The following is an 18,353-nucleotide window of genomic DNA, read 5'->3' as shown; positions in this document are numbered from 1 at the left end:
GCCATGTCAATTAGGGTTTACATGGTGTAACCCTAACTATATAAGCATCTTATTCTTGACCAAAATCGGCCACTAGAGTGAGAGTAAGAAAGGGCTAGCCGATTTCATGAGTTGTAGAATTCTCTCAAGTTATTCTAAGTGTTTTGGTGATTGTGATTCCATTTGAGGCTTCCACACTATTGGGGCTAGGCACTCAAGCTTCATGAAGACTTTCTACATCAAAGAGGTATGTATTCTATCTTGGTACACTCATTGTTTTGTATGCTAGATTAGGATAATACCTTGGATGTTCTTATTTGCATGTATAATAGAGAAAACATAGATCCAAGGTATTTAGGGTTGCATGTACACTTAGGAGTGTTAGAATGCTCAAAACCCAACAGTGGTATCAGAGCCTAGGCTTGTTTTCTATTATACTTGATGCAAATTGCTGAAAAATGTTGAAAAACTCGATTTTCTGGCTTTCTGGGCACTGGACTCGCCGAGTCCACTGTTGAACTCGCCGAGTCCATGAGTAAAATCATCCTACTCGCCGAGTAGGTTCATGCACTCGCCGAGTAGGAGCCCCATACAGCATATTTCGAGGTTTTTGGCTAGAAATGGACTAGGAACATTACCCTAAGCTGTTTTTGAACTTATAAACTTGTTTTTTGATGTGGTAATGTTCATGCTAATCCAATTTCAAAGATAATTGTCAATAGATTCATGTTTTGAATTAGTTTAGTGATTAGGCTAATTACATGAAAAAGATTGATTTGAATTATCTTGTTCTTATGAGTTGCTTAGATTAATAGAAAAGTTAATTGATTATGTGTTTTCAATCCAAATTAATCTAAGAGTTGGTTCTAAAATGTGTTTTTGTAACTTGTCCTCAAGTTATATGAAAAGTCACATTTAAGTTTCATAAAACTCATAAAAGTTGGCAATGGTTACAAAAGATGAAGAGTCTTGTCCTTAAGTTATGGAGGTTCAAGAGTCACTTCATTAAGTAATAAAATATGTAACCATAATTAAATCCATAAGTTATAAAATAAAAAAAAAGTTAATTCTTTTATTAGTTTAAAGTCTTCCATAACTTGTCATCAAGTTATGGAACTTGAAGAGTCTTTGGATTAAAACTACTTTAAACACATAAGTTATGGAATTAATTAGTTTTGAATAGTTTCAAAACATGCCCTCAAGTTTTGGAATTTGAAAAGTTTTCACTTATGAATACTTTAATTCCAAGTTAGCCCTTAGAATTTTAAAAGTTAAAATTCAACCCTTATACTTTATAATATTATAAGTTAATAATATATATATATATATATATATATATATATATATATATATATATATATATATGTATGTATAAGAGTAAAGTCAGTCTTACCGCTAGTACGCCTCATTCACGAAGCCGGTCTATAAGGTGGGTATAAGGTTGTTGCCTATAAAATGGCAACTTAATGGGTGTCCACTCTCACCCACCGCTTGCTTGACCGGTGGAGGGTCGTTAGCCGAACGGGTTTGACAGGACTATAATTCTCCCTTCATTAAAAGTATTAATGATAAATACTAAGTAACTAAACTCTTAATAATACCCAATCTTAGTTACTTAGGAAAAATGTGAATAAGGTGCTAATCCATGAAATTACACTTTGCACTTTGTTTAAGTCAGTTAGTGGAGCGTGTGTGGTTAACCGGCACACTAACGCGTATTTAACAAGGTAGGCAAAGGGTAACTTAATGTTTATCATAGTATCGATGGAGCGTGTGTGGTTAACCGACACATCGATTAAGGGGTAAACACTTAAGGGTACCAAGTAATTTGCATGGTTACTTCACACCTTGTTTTGTGATCCTCGGCATCCCCGTCACAAAACCTGAAGGGCACACTCGAGATTGAAACATGCCTTTGAACAGTTCAATGAATCTCAAAGATCTAGGAGTTTCAAAACCAATTAAAACCTAATAATACATTTCGTTTATCTTGGTGGAAATTGGTGAATCGTCATTCACCTACCTTCAAATATTTTATAGCTTGGATTACGGCATACCTCTTCTAAGTTATAAAATAGTTTGTTGGGTCCTAGCCTTAATATTTCATATTGGGTGTCATATTAAGGACTTAAGATCAACTATCTTGAATATCTCCCAAAAACATGTCTGGTTTAGACATTTATGATCTTCCCAAATCTCTTGAAACAAGCTTTCCTAATGAAGATGATGTCCAATGGATATCATACTTCTTCACCTCTTCAAATTATTCTCCCTAACCCACAAGTTCTTGAAAAGTTTAAGGTCACTCAAGCCCTATTGGCATGGCAAGGTCTAGGTGTGATCACATCTTGGAGATGTAGTCACATATTGACAAGCCGGGAGAGTTGGGTGTCAAAGTCTTGAGAAAGTTGGTGGTTCAACTACTTTCTAAGTCACATAGTGAGTTCTTCTGGGACACCTATGAAACAGACTATGACAAGACCCTTAATGATCTTATCTATTTGTTAAGATCAACTTCCTTAAAACTTGTTGGACATTGACGATAGTGACACAGGAAATCCAGAAAAACATTCTCTTCCCAATGGAAAGGGATCGGTCATAGTCAAATCAGTTGACCAAATGGTAAAGAGAAAAAGCTAAGTCCGTGATAGTCCCGTGTACCATTATCAAAGGGTCCATATGTTTGTATTGCCAAAGAAAGGGGCATTGGTTGCGAAGCTGCCAAAATTTACCTAAGGATGTTAAAGTCAATAAGTTTGACTCTACTTCAGGTAAAGTCCACTATCTAACTCTGTTAAGTTTCTATTTTGAGATTCTTGATACATGATGTGACTAGGTCACATGATGATGTTTTAAGAATCAAAGAAAAGTGAAGAAACTTAAAGAAAGAATATGCTAAATCTGATCACGTAGATGGATTTCTATCGCATAATTTGAAGATCGGATTCTTGAGCTACTTCTTAGGAGTTATGAGATATTGCTTAGGAATAGGTAACAACAAGTTTTCATATGGATTGTAAGGATAAGTTTTCCGCAAAGTTTAAAATAAAAGGAAAATTTTGATTTTATTTATTTTTAAAATATCCTTACAATGGCATTTGAGGAAAAATTGTTGCTTATATGATTCCATTAATAGCAAGAGTGGAAGTATGAAATTGATTCTTTCATTTGTGGTAATGTCTAGATTTACCAAATAAGGAAAGATTCTCATCACCCAAGTTTCAATTGGACCGGAACTTGGAATCATGCAAGTTGTATAGCATGATGAATGAGAACTTTCAAGTATTGGAAAATTAAGACTAATTATTTGTTCACATGAATGTGTGAGTCAAGTGAAGGACCAAGGGATCGAGTACACATTCTTGTGATGGGTTTTGAGCATTCTAACACTTCCTAAGTGTACATGCAACCCTAATAACCTTGGATCTATGTTTGTCTAATTATCATTCAAAGTTGAATTCCAAGGTTATATTCCTATCTAGCATACATGGGGAACAATTTTAACTTGAATGAAAGATAGAATAACTTACCTTGTTGTTGCTTGTGTTCCTTGAAACCTTGTGAGCCTAGCACCCCAAGTGTGATGCCTCAAATGCTTCACACAACACCAAATGCTCTTGGAAAGACTCTTGAGATAACACACACTTCTCAAAATCGGCCAAGCCCTCTAGTTTCTTAGTGTGTAGCCGATTTTGGTGGAGAATATGCTTCTTATATAGTGTTGACACATCTAGGGTTACACCATGTAAACCCTAATGTGTCATGACTCTTCATTTCCATGACCCATGGGTTTGTAACTCCCATGGAGCATCCATGGAGCATCCTATGGGTAGAACCCAACTTGATAATCCATGGAGCCTCTTAGCCCACTATACAAGATATGGATGATTTACATAATCAACCCATATATTTAATTAGTTATCCTTTGATCACTTAATTAATTCCAAATTAATTCTTTGATCAACTAATCAAATAATATTATTAATATATTAGAACTTATAATATATTAATAATCTCCAAGTGTTATTTCTCTCATTTAGTCTATCCAATTGCACGGTGCCATGCAACCCAAATGGACCATGCCGGGTCGGGTCAAGTACAAGCCCGAAATAGTTATGGACTTAGACACCTTATCCAACAGTCTCCCACTTGGATAAGTCTAATAACTATATCTCTAGTACTTCAGGAACCGACCGGCAATCGTAGCTCTTTCAAGGTTTCTTGGAACTGAGAAGATGATGATACTCCATTTAAGATAAGTGATCATATAATCCTCTGTTCTAGATATCAGCCGGACAAATACATGGAACATTGTCTTGCTTATTGTCCAGCATTTGTTTCCCGATTTCCGACTTGTTTGACATAGAACTTAATTAAACACATCAACATAGTTCTGACCGGGCCCGGTACATGGGTCAAAACAAAATCATCGAGGGGCCCAGATATCAGCTTCTAATCCAAGAAGGAACAGATAAACTTCGACTCATATGTTTGTCCTACCACTTATTGAATTACACACAAAAGTATGTTTTATAACATCGAGTTACCAATGCGGTTTCGTACAGTCAATGCATAACCAACTTGTAAGTAACAAATCATATCTCTAGGTTTGAAGACTTATATGATATTACCGTCTCACGATCACTCGAGATAGAATTCCATGAAGTGATTCCAGTGAGCGTGGGTTGAGTCCAATGCTCAGAACTTATGAGCACTCATGATTGTTGTAGCCTTGTCCAAGACCTCTACAACCAAACATGACATTCTTGATTCATATCTACTTCCAACATATGACCGACTGTGGAGGTTTGAATAATATGTTATACCAAACAAAATTATTCTGGAAGTCAAAACATGCAAAAGAAATATAGTAAACCATCGACAAGAGATAGCAACACTTTACTCATAAATAAAACTCCTTTTATTCATCATCTAATGTCAATTACACTTTATAAATTTCTGGGTTATCTAACTACTAAATCTAATATCATCCTTCAACCCTATGCTCCGAGCATGCTGAAGATGCTTAACCCGAGTTAGTCGCTTTGTGAGGGGATCTGCCGGATTCTCATCTGATGATACCCTCTTTGCCACGAGATGTCCTTCTTCGATCCGATGTCTAATGAAATGGTATTTTCTGTCGATGTGTCTGGATCTCCCATGATCCCCTTGGCTAAGGCAACAACACTTTCACTATCACAGAAAATTTCCATTGGCTCTTTAATAGCTGGTACAACTCCAAGGTCTCCAATGAAGTTCTTCAGCCATATCGCCTCCTTTGCTGCCTCGCTAGCTGCAATATACTCTGATTCACAAGTTGAATCAGCCACTGTCTCTTGCTTGGAACTCTTCCAAGAGATTGCTCCTCCATTTAGGGTAAAGACCCAGCCCGACTGAGAGCGGAAATTATCCCTATCAGTCTGGAAGCTAGCATCATTATACCCTACAACTCTCAAGTCATCACTCCCACCGAGGGTAAGAACCCAGTCCTTAGTCCTCCGTAGGTACTTGAGGATATTCTTTACCGCAGTCCAGTGTGCCTTGCCAGGGTTCGCCTGATACCTGCTAACCATGCTCAAGGCAAAAGCTACATCGGGTCGAGTACACGTCATAGCATACATGATCGATCCTACAGCCGAAGCGTAAGGTGTTCGACTCATTTCTGCTATCTCAGCCTCAGTGCTAGGGCTTTGTGTCTTACTCAATCTGGTGTTACTCTGGATGGGTAACTCTCCTTTCTTGGAATCCTGCATGCTGAATCTCTTCAGCACCTTATCCAAGTAGGTACTCTGACTAAGTCCAATTAGTCTTTTACTCCGATCTCTCAAGATCCTTATCCCTAAAATATAGGCAGCTTCACCAAGGTCCTTCATAGCGAAACACTTCCCAAGCCAGGACTTTACTTCCTGCAGGGTTGGAATGTCGTTTCCTATGAGTAGTATGTCATCCACATACAATACCAAAAAGCTAACTATACTCCTACTAGCCTTGACATACACACAAGATTCATCTTCACTCCTAGAAAAGCCAAATTCCTTGACCTTTTCATCAAAGCAAAGATTCCATCTGCGAGGTGCTTGCTTCAATCCATAAATGGATTTCTCAAGCTTACACACTCTATTAGGGTACTCGTTGCTGACAAAACCCTCTGGCTGACTCATGTAAACATCTTCAGCCAACTTTCCATTAAGGAAAGCAGTTTTGACATCCATCTGCCATATTTCATAGTCATGAAATGCAGCTATGGCTAACAGAACCCGAATAGACTTAATCTTGGCTACCGGAGAAAAGGTCTCATCATAATCCACTCCAGGAATTTGAGAGAAGCCCTTTGCAACCAGTCTAGCCTTATAAGTGTGTACTTTACCATCCATGTCGGTGTTCTTCTTGAAGACCCATTTGCACCCCACTGTCTTACGACCTGGTACATTTTCAACCAAGTTCCAAACTTGATTGTCATACATGGATTGTATCTCGCTATCCATAGCCTCTTTCCATTTAGCAGACTCGGGGCCTGCCATGGCTTCCTCGTAGCTGTTAGGGTCATCTTGACTTACTAGTGTCCCATCACTAATAAGTGTCTCACCTTCTACAGTAATATGGAATCCATAGTAATGCTCAGGTGCACTCCTAACTCTCGTGGAACGTCTCAGAGGTACAGATTTGTCAATTGGATCAACAGGAGTTTCCTCCTCAAGTTGAGGGCTAGAGTTTGAAGTTCCTTCACCGCTTGATTCTTGAATTTCTTCAAGATCAATTTGCCTCCCACTGTCTCCTTGGCTTATAAACTCTCTTTCTCGAAAGACTCCTCTTCTTGCTACAAAGACCACATTGTCACTAGGTCTGTAGAAGAGGTAACCAAAGGATCGCTGTGGGTAACCGATGAAAATACACATCTCGCTTCGAGGTTCGAGCTTATCATGAGTCTCGCGTCTCACGAAAGCCTCACAACCCCAAATGTTGATGTGGTCTAGTTTAGGTACTTTACCAGTCCACATCTCGTGAGGAGTTTTGGCAACTTTCTTTGTAGGGACTAGATTAAGAATATGGGCAGCAGTCTCTAAGGCATACCCCCAGAATGAGATTGGTAGCGTAGCTCGACTCATCATGGAACGAACCATATCTAACAAGGTTCGATTACGCCTCTCAGCCACACCATTCAACTGTGGTGTCCTGGGAGGTGTCAATTGTGAGACTATCCCACATTCCCTTAGATAGTCGAGGAACTCTGAACTAAGATACTCACCACCACGATCGGATCGAAGCATCTTAATGTTCCTGCCCAATTGATTCTCGACTTCCTGTTTAAATTCCTTAAACCTCTCGAAAGTCTCTGACTTATGCTTGATCAAGTAGACATATCCATATCTACTATAATCATCAGTAAAAGTCAAATAATAACGATTAGCATCCCTTGTGGCATGTCTGAAAGGTCCACACACATCCGTGTGTATAAGGTCCAACAAACCTTCACCCCTCTCACACGAACCTGTGAAGGGTGACTTTGTCATTTTTCCAAGTAAGCATGATTCGCAACTATCATCTGACTTTAGGTCAAACGACTCCAAGACTCCATCCTTTTGGAGTTGGCCTATGCATTTCTTGCTTATATGTCCAAGACGACAATGCCATAAAGATGCTTTATCAGAGTTATTATTAGTAGAATCAATACACAAAACATTATTTCCTAAGTTATCCACAACAGATACAACTTCATACACACCATCACAAGGTATTGCTTTAAAATAAAGAACATTATTAAAGAAAGCATCAATAGAACCAACTTCATTATTAAATGAAAAGGTAAACCCTTGTTTGTACAAAGCATGAAAGGAAATAATATTTCTTGCCATTCCTGGCGAGTAACAACATTTATTCAAATCTAAACTAAACCCACTACTTAGCGATAAAGTATAAAGTCCAATCTTGGTAACAGGTAAAGCTTTCCTATTCCCCATGATCAAGTTTATTCTTCCTTGCTCCACATCCTCACTTCTTCTTAGTCCCTGCAAGTCACAACAAATATGAATACCACAACCGGTATCAAGGACCCAAGAATTAGAATGGGGTGAGTTATTAGAAATGATAGTGTAAATACCTGCATGGTTGGGTTTAACTTTCCTATCCTTCACATCTTGCTGGTATTTTGGGCAGTTCCGCTTCCAATGAGATTTTTCATGGCAATAGAAGCATTCAGCCTCTTTTGGGTCAGAAGAAGGAGTAATGAAACCTTTCTTGGTTCCACTCGAAGAAGAGCCATCAAGGGTCCGAGCCTTGGTACCCTTAGAAGAGCTCTTTCTCTTCTTCCCTCGACTTTTCCCGATTGCCAAAACCGGAGTAGAGTTTTGAGTAGGAGTGATAGCAACCGACTTCCCCTTAAGACCTGATTCTGCGGTCTTGAGAAGTCCCTGAAGTTTGCTGAGGGTGACTTCTTCCTTGTTCATGTGATATGTCATGCAGAATTGATCATAGCACGATGGTAAGGAATGCAAAATAATATCTATTGCAAGATCCTCCGGGAAGTTCACATTAAGCTTCAGCAAACGATCCACATACCTTTGCATTTTCTGCATGTGGCTCGTGACGGATTCCCCGTCCTTCATCATGGTTGTTATCATGGAGCAGATGATTTCATACCTCTCTTGTCGTGCACTTTGATGGTATCTTTCCATCAAATCTTGGTGCATTTCATAAGGGTAGAAATCCTCATAAGATTTTTGGAGTTTCGCTGTCACCGTGGCCATCATGATGCAAGCCACTTTCGTAGCATCCCTTTCATGTGCCCGAAAGTCAGCGATCTCCTGAGGAGTTGCAGTGGTCTCATCAATCTCCTTAAGCTCCTTGTCAAGGACATATTCTTTGTCCTCGTAGCGGGCAATCATCCTGATGTTTCTGATCCACTCATTGAAGTTGGATCCATCAAAGGTGACTTTCCCACACAAGTTCATAAGGGTAAAGGAGCCATTAGGATTAGAGCCAGAAGCATTGTTGAAAGACATCTGAAGAAAAGAGAACAAGATTAGTTTTAGATATAAGAGAGTCCTTAATAAAACACCCAAATGTAATATTAAGGCTAGGATCCAATCACAATAGAATATAACTTAGAAGAGGTATGTCGTAATCTAAGCTATATCATATTTGAAAGGTAGGTGAATGACGATTCACCAATTTCCACCACGAAAACCGCAATATTTTAGTATTAGGTTTTTGAATGGTTCTTAGAAATTCCTAGATTCTTTGAGATTCAATGAACTTTTCAAAGGCATGTTTCAATCTCGAGTGTGCCCTCCAAGTTTTGTGACTGGGATACCGAGGATCACAAAACGAGGTGTGAAGTAACCATGCAAATCACTTGGTACCCTTAAAGTTTATCACTCAATCGATGTGCCGGTTAACCACACACGCTCCATCGATACTATAATAAACCCTAAGTCACCCTTTACCTACCTTGTTAAGTCCAAGTTAGTGTGCCGGTTAACCACACACGCTCCACCAACGACTTAATCAAAGTGTAAAGTGTAATTTCATGGAATAGCACCTTATTCACATTTTTCCTAAAGTAACTAAGATTGGGAATTTAATAAGACATTTAATTACTTTATAATATTCATCATACTTTGAATGAGAATTAATAAGTCCTTGTCTTACCCGTTCGGCTAACGACCCTCCACCGATCAAGCAAGCGGTGGGTGAGAGTGGACACCCATTAAGTCACCATTTTATAGGCAACAACCTTATACCCACCTTATAGACCGACTTCGTGAATGAGGCGTACTAGCGGTAAGACGACTTTGTTCTTATATATATATATATATATATATATATATATATATATATATATATATATATATAATTATTAAATCATAATAATATAAGTATAAGGGTTGAATTTTAACTTTTAAAATTCTAGGGGTTGGAACTAAAGTTTTAACTTAACTTTACTTGTTCCAAAACTTGAGGGCATGTTTTGTAAACTTTCAAAACTTTTCATTTCTTGTAACTTATGAGTTTAATAGAGTAATAAAATGAGGACTTTTCATTTTTCCTAACTCTTGTGTTCTTCTAATGGTTTTTAATCCAAGAGACTTTTGGTTTTCCATAACTTGAGGACAAGTTATGGACTCCATTAAAACACATTATGATCATGAATTAATCTACCACATAGGTTACAAATAATTCCTATGATCATCTAAACATCATAAGAACAAGAATATGAATATGAACACCTTCAAGAATCAAAATCACATTTAATCTTTGTAATTTTGATAACTAGTTGTTGTAAATGAGTTAGAAAAGACATTACACCTTCTAAAACAAGTTTTCAAGTACCAAAACATTTTAGGGTAATGATTCTAATCCATTTCCAGCAACTCAAGTCGAAATTCTGTACTCTGTCGACCCTACTCGCCGAGTGCATAAACCTACTCGCCGAGTAGGTTGAAGATACACATGAACTCGACGAGTCCTCCCCATGGACTCGCCGAGTCCATCAGTCAGACAGCAGAATTTTCGACTTTCTTCAACTTTTAAGCACAAATAACAAACAAACAAGCCTAGGCTCTGATACCACTGATGGGTTTTGAGCATTCTAACACTTCCTAAGTGTACATGCAACCCTAATAACCTTGGATCTATGTTTGTCTAATTATCATTCAAAGTTGAATTCCAAGGTTATATTCCTATCTAGCATACATGGGGAACAATTTTAACTTGAATGAAAGATAGAATAACTTACCTTGTTGTTGCTTGTGTTCCTTGAAACCTTGTGAGCCTAGCACCCCAAGTGTGATGCCTCAAATGCTTCACACAACACCAAATGCTCTTGGAAAGACTCTTGAGATAACACACACTTCTCAAAATTGGCCAAGCCCTCTAGTTTCTTAGTGTGTAGCCGATTTTGGTGGAGAATATGCTTCTTATATAGTGTTGACACATCTAGGGTTACACCATGTAAACCCTAATGTGTCATGACTCTTCATTTCCATGACCCATGGGTTTGTAACTCCCATGGAGCATCCATGGAGCATCCTATGGGTAGAACCCAACTTGATAATCCATGGAGCCTCTTAGACCACTATACAAGATATGGATGATTTACATAATCAACCCATATATTTAATTAGTTATCCTTTGATCACTTAATTAATTCCAAATTAATTCTTTGATCAACTAATCAAATAATATTATTAATATATTAGAACTTATAATATATTAATAATCTCCAAGTGTTATTTCTCTCATTTAGTCTATCCAATTGCACGGTGCCATGCAACCCAAATGGACCATGCCGGGTCGGGTCAAGTACAAGCCCGAAATAGTTATGGACTTAGACACCTTATCCAACATCTTGTGCACTGGTCAAGTCCACCACAAAAAGATTGATAAAACTATTCGTCATAGTTTACTAAAAGCACAGTAAATATGATTATACTTACAAGCTTAAGTGTAATTCTGAGACATTGGAAAAGGGTTCTAATGTAAGGCAGAGTGAATAGGAAGAATCAAATTAGGCAGAAGGATAAAAGTTTCTCAAATCTGAAAAGATGGGAGAGTACTTTAGTATCAGTTTTTGTGATCATCTTAATGATTAAGAAACCATAGCACAATTAGTTCTCTAAGGAAGTCTTAGTGCATTCTTATGACTAAGAAGAGGGATCTTGAATTGTTGAAATGGTTAAATCAAGAAGATGAGTCATACTTCGTTCCAATACAAGTCTTAGAGTCATACTCCAAGATTGTCATTTGAGTAACATGTCTTAAAGAAGGTTTAAAACACTTGTCAAATGTAAGAGTAAAAGTTTTCTACTCTTGTACATTTGAAATTGGTAAGTTGTGATGTTTTGGATAAAACAAAGACCAACTTAGGCCAAATGTGTGAAGTGTTTGTCTTGATTGGAATCCACACTGTCTCTTGGATGTTTGACAAGGGAGTCTTATAGGTCAAGAGGACAGTGGGAGTCTTAAAGGTCTTGAAAGTCTCAAGAACTAATCAAGAATAAAACCTAAAGTTCTTTTCTAGCACACGACTTGAGGTTTATAACCTATCATGTTGACATATTTTGTGGCCATTCCAGTTAAAGTTGGCTTTGCATATGAGCTCTTAGAGTTCTCAATTGGTTGCACAACAACTTGGAAGCAATGGCAGGCCCTTGAACTGCCAGGTGGCAAGAAATTAAGATTGAGTTCAATCCATATGGTTTTGGATTTGTCATTATCTGTGTCTTGTGATTATGGTTTTGAGAAATTCATATGGGTAGGAACTCATACACCAAATAAATCTAAGTGTCATAACGTTTCTCTCCGATTCATGAAAATGATGGTGAGGAAACACTTTCACTAAGTAGATTTTATCTAGATAGCAATTGTGATATTTGCATTCTCAAAGTCGTTAGTGGAGCGTGTGTGGTTTACCGGCACACTAACCTGGACTTGTGAGAAGTGGCAAAAAGGTCTAACCATTATGATTACGGCATACCTCTTCATAACTGTTTAGACACACAAGTATGCTATCTAAGGGAAGGTGTATGATTTTTGATAAAGTTTTATCAAAACAATCTAGTATCATAAATCTGAACTTTGGTAAGAAAGTCAATGAAGTATTGATTTCTAGAAGTCCAGCTGATTTCTGAGTACATGTCAAAGCTAGTGGGAGCATAAGTGTTATGCTAATAATCATCATGTTAGTGGGAGCATGATAATTATGATAAGCATTGCAAGTTAGCAATGTTAATTATAGAAAACAAAAAGTTTCAATTCGTGAGGTTGCAGGGGTTGGAAAAGTTGTTTTGCTATAATTAAGGGAGAGGAAATTATACTTCATCTCAAATCTATAAGCTTAGATCGTGAGGTTTTAATCATTTAGTCAAGGATATATATATGAATTTCATGTTGGAATGGCTCAACATAAGGAAATTTTGTATAGGAGTCCATTATTTGCGTTCTAAAATTCGATTATGATTACGGCATCCCTTTTCATAATCTGAATTAGGAGAACTTGGCAAATAGAAATGGACATGTTATAGCAAAAGACTGGTTTAGTCTTTATGTGAGACATCATGAATCGTGCCCCTTATGCTTCGGATATAGGATCGATTACATGTGCTATATTCATCCTTTCTAAAAAATTTCCAAATGCCTAGGGCATTAAGAAGGGAAAAGGTTTAGAACTGGATATGACTAAAAGGATTAAACAATTGTCGAGGACAATCTAAGGTTTACCAAAGATTGGTTGCTCAAGGACAGTTGGAAGTATAGTGATAATTCTGGAAGGACCATATTGACATAGTCTGTATGGAGGCAACTCTTGTTCAGAAGAGATAGTCAAAAATGGAATCTGGAAATGTTTCAAAGTTAGAATTTTCAATCTGTGTAAGATTAAGGAAACTTAATGCAAGAAGGATGTTTCCAAGGAACTGATCTCCTTTGGAATGCTCTGTAATGTTTGTTGTCCAGTCTTTATGACTTTGTGCATAATCATTACAAGAGAATCAATGCATATAAGTTTAGAATCTAACAGATTTTAGTAAATGGCATGAATTTGGAATTCTTGCATTTGCGGTAAGGATTTGGGAGTGTGAAAAGAGAATCATTGAAGTTATGTTCAATTGATCTAGTTCACAAAGTAAAGATCATAGACAAACATAGTATGCATACTTGGTGTATGGCATGACTAGTGTTTAGAAAACATAGTGTACATGCTTGGAGCATGGGACAACTATTGTTTTAAATTCAAGAATAAAGTTGATAGCTGAAACAGTATACAATGAATAATGTGTAATCATATGGTGATAAATAAAAGGTGTTTTATTTATGTTCAAAGGGTTGATACCATATTGGATTCAATTATTATTGTGTTTCATTTTGCATGTTTTGACTTCCCGAATAAACTGGGTTATTCTTCCGGAATGACTAAGTTATTCAAACCATCCACAGTCGGTCATATGTTGGAAGTAGATATGAATTAAGACTGTCATGGGTTGGCTTGTAGAGGTCTAAGGTGTTGGACAAAGGGCTACAACACTCATGAGTGCTCATAAGTTCTGAGTATTGGATTCAACCTGCGCTCATTGGAATCACTTCATGGATTTTATCACGAGTGATCATGAGACGATAATATCTTATATTCTTCAAACCTAGAGATATGAGTTGTTACTATGAGTTGATAGTACATTGATTGCACGAAAACGCATTTGGTAACTCGGTGCTATAAAACGTGCCTTTGTGTATGATTCAACAAGTAGTAGAACAAGCCATATGAGTCGAAGTTTATCCATTCCTTTTACCTTCGGGATAAAAGCGATATCTGTGGGCCCCTCGATGATTTGATGATGACAAATGGAAGTGCTCGGCCGGGCCAGGACTAATTTGATTTGTTCAATTAGTCAGTCGTCATAAATCGGAAATCCTGAAACAACAAATGGACAGAGAGAATGATTATAATCCATGTCTCAGTCCATATGATATCTAGAATGGAGGAATATATGATCCCTTATCTAATGGACAAGTCATTGACAAAGGTCAGAGTTCATCTACAAGGTCAGAGTTCGACATAAGCTTTTGAGAGCTACGATTGCCAGTTGGTTCCTGAAGTCATACGCAATAATAGTTTTAGACTTATCCAAGTGGGAGACTGTTGGATTAATGTCTAAGTCCATAACTATAATTGGTAAGACTTGACCCGACCCGGCATGGTCCATTTGGGTTGCATACCATCATGCACTTGGATAGACTATAATGAGAGAAATAAGACACTTATGGTTATTAATATATTATAAGTTCTAGTATATTAATAATAAGAATAATAAGATTATTTAATTAGTATTGATCAAGAATTAATCTAGGATTAATTAAGTGATCAAAAGAAGACTAATTAAATATATGGGTTGATTGTGTAAATCATCCATACTTGTATAGTGGGCTAATGATCCATGGATAATCAAGTTGGGCTAAAACCCATAGGATGGTCCATGGATGCTCCATGGTGTATTTGTACCCATGGATCATGGAAATGAAAGGCCATGTCAATTAGGGTTTACATGGTGTAACCCTAACTATATAAGCATCTTATTCTTGACCAAAATCGGCCACTAGAGTGAGAGTAAGAAAGGGCTAGCGGATTTCATGAGTTGTAGAATTCTCTCAAGTTATTCTAAGTGTTTTGGTGATTGTGATTCCATTTGAGGCTTCCACACTATTGGGGCTAGGCACTCAAGCTTCATGAAGACTTTCTACATTAAAGAGGTATGTATTCTATCTTGTTACACTCATTGTTTTGTATGCTAGATTAGGATAATACCTTGGATGTTCTTATTTGCATGTATAATAGAGAAAACATAGATCCAAGGTATTTAGGGTTGCATGTACACTTAGGAGTGTTAGAATGCTCAAAACCCAATAGAGGACACTTCCTTAACAAACCTCTGTAGCGTTCCCATGCCTCGTATAGTGACTCACCCGAATTTTGCTCAAAATTAGCTATCACCTTCTTGAGTTTAGCTATCTTGGAAGGTGGGCATAGTTGATCTAGAAACTGCTCACGCATCTGGGCCCAAGTAGTGATTGCACCAGGTGGTAGTGCCTTCAGTCAGTCTTTTGCAGCTCCTTTAAAAGTGACAGGTAGCGTCCTTAGTAAAGTTGTCTCTCTAGGAACATTAGGAGAATTGAAATAATCCGCAATGTCATTGACCTCATCTAGATGCTTAAAAGCATCCTCATGATCCTTCCCATAAAATAGAATATCCTTAAGTGCAGTAAGGATGTGTCCGTTCAGCTCGAATGTGGTAGTGGCAAGAATTGCAGTTTGAACTAACGCCGGACCAACATCATCTCTAATCTGCTTCTTGTAAGCTCCCATACACATATCAAAAATGTCTGCCATCTCGGTTTTTGGCTCGTTTTCGGATTCAGTTCTATGTAGTTCGAATTCTGGGTCAGATTCGTACTCGGATTCTTGTAGGTTAGATGTTTAATCAAAGCTTTCAACTTTTGATGATGTACTAGTTTCTCCCACTTTCTTTCCTATCCTTTTTCCAAAAACTGACTTTTGAACTTTAAAAGGCGACTTCTTTGGTGTTTCGTTCACTCCTGCGTTCTTATCCGTCTTCTGGTAAAGGGCCGACTCTGGATCTTCAAGTGGTGGCACCAAAGGTGTGTTGGATCCTCTTCTCATGAACTTCTACAAAATAAACAAAAATAAAAACGTAAAACTGAACTAAAATTATCTAAAAATACCCTACTGACTGGTCACCACGACGTGGTAAAGATCACCACCTCGTGTTGTTGCAAAAAATTTAACAGAAAAGAAAAACAAAGAAAAACTAAAAACTATTGCACTCACGTCGTGAGTTGGGTACTGAAATAAAAATTTAAGCTGAAAAAGTAACTTTTTGCAGGTTTTACCCCACAAAAAGGAATGATTAACCTAAAGCAAATAAATCAACAATTAAATAAGTCGTTCCCGACAACGACGCTAAAAACTTGATGCATGCAAATAGCTATACCTAATTTTATATTTATAGCCTAACTACTTAACTAACTAAAATGCACCTAGGCAGTGTATCTAGTCGAATTATAGAATAGTTTGGGTAAGTCGGGTGTCAATCACATGGAGTGGTTTTAACTAATTAATCTATCTAATACTAAATTAACCTAATTTTCTAGCAAGGTGGGGGGTTTTATCTAAATTTTCAAGTTTAGATGAACTTAACTCTTAACACGAAATTCAATCTATTAACAAATACTTCTGCTAGTTTGAATCCACTTTCCCTTAATGGTTTATAAATTAGCTATGGCAATTACTATTGGTTTCCAATTAAGATAGTATTAGCAATTTAGTTCTAAATCTACTAACTTTAATCAATTCATGTAAATCTATGTATGGTCACCCAATAGCTAACACAGAATCAATTATTAAATAGAAATGGAGCTATGTAACATTGATTTGAAAAACACACTTATGATCATAATATGAGTTCTCTTGCACGACCTAAATTTAATAATTCAATTGCATATCTAAGATCGGTTTGATCTTAGCTCTAATAAACTAGTGTTCACTAAATTACTAGGTAATCTAATTCACGCAGATTAATGGTCATTAACTACACAGAATAGGAAATCAAAGCAATCAAATATCAAATCAAACATGCTAGGTAAAATCAATCAACACAAGTCTTAACCAACAAATAATTCAAAGCTAGAATATTAAAACCATTAGTTCCAGCTTCATCTAGCTAACAGAAGCAGCTAGATTTAGCTGGACATACTAGCAAACAAACATAAACAACTCATACTCAAAAACATAATTAAAGTGTACCAAAACTAGAATCCAATTATGAACTTCTCTTCTCCTTTGGTGTTGAAAGCCAATTCCAGATCACTTCTCGTTCTGAAATTCGTCTCCAGGTACTCTCTCAATCAGCCAAAAGTCCCCCAAGTCATAATGATCAAGCATATATACAGTTTCTGATTTTTCAATGCTCACGTCGTGAGCAATAAAGACTCACGTCGTGAGCACGTAGTTATCGGTGTTTGACAAGGATTCTTCCTCCCGATGCCTATCTTCTCGAATACTCCAACTCATGTCGTGAGCCTTCAATTCTTACGTCGTGAGTATGTGTTTTTGCTAGATTTTTATTATTCTTTTCTTCAAGCCTCTAAAGTTCCATGCCTTGTCAATTTTAGTCCTTTCCTCCAAAAATGCTTATGTTTGGTTGCAAAGTATAATTTAAGCTTATAAGTATCATTATTCAATGCAAATAACCAAATTATCAATAAAAATGTAAATAAATATTTCCTAAAAACATGCATAAATATGGCATTATCAATTACCATTTTGGGTTTTCGGCTTTTTGTGCATTTTGGGCTGGGCCTTGGTTATGGAACAGGTAAGAAACGGGTAAAAATGATCTTTTACCCTTTAGGAAGTTGGTTTATGGAGTGGGCCACAAATTTTGGGTTATCGGGTTAGTTATTGATTAATATTGTGATTTTTGATTAGTTGGCGCAAGGTTATCCGGTTTAGCGGTCCGAACAGTTATTTGATTACCATCGGATTGAGGTGAGTTTTCTCACTATATCCATGGGTCGAAGGCACCAATGCCGACCGATTACTTGTTATGTGTAATGTTTGTTGTCTATATGATGCTTGCATGAAAGACTAGGATCTGCCCCCTGCCAATTATAGGAAAGACCAGGATCTGGCCCCTGGCAGTTGTATGAAAGACCAAGATCTGGCCCTAGCGCCTATATGTAAGACTGGGTTTTCGCCCTCGGCACTGCAAGGAAAAACCATGGGGGTAGCCCATGACAATTGTATGTATGGTATGTGGTATTTTGGGGAACTCACTAAGCTTTGTGCTTACGTTTTTTATGGTTAC

The 18,353-nt window shown here is 37.3% G+C and overlaps 1 non-coding gene across 1 annotated transcript; it reads left to right on the top strand.

The window, feature by feature from the left end:
• Nucleotides 1-15,365: 15,365 nt before the first annotated feature.
• On the top strand, nt 15,366-15,472 carry LOC145071630 (small nucleolar RNA R71). Its single transcript, XR_013690637.1, has one exon. It is a non-coding gene; the product is annotated as a small nucleolar RNA R71 (small nucleolar RNA).
• Nucleotides 15,473-18,353: the final 2,881 nt, after the last annotated feature.

Source organism: Lactuca serriola, chromosome 8, assembly GCF_051521515.1.
Source record: "Lactuca serriola cultivar US96UC23 chromosome 8, Lser_US96UC23_V15, whole genome shotgun sequence".
Taxonomy (NCBI): Eukaryota; Viridiplantae; Streptophyta; class Magnoliopsida; order Asterales; family Asteraceae; genus Lactuca; species Lactuca serriola.
Note: the sequence above shows the minus strand (reverse complement) of the source record. Positions and strands in the feature narration are given on the sequence as shown.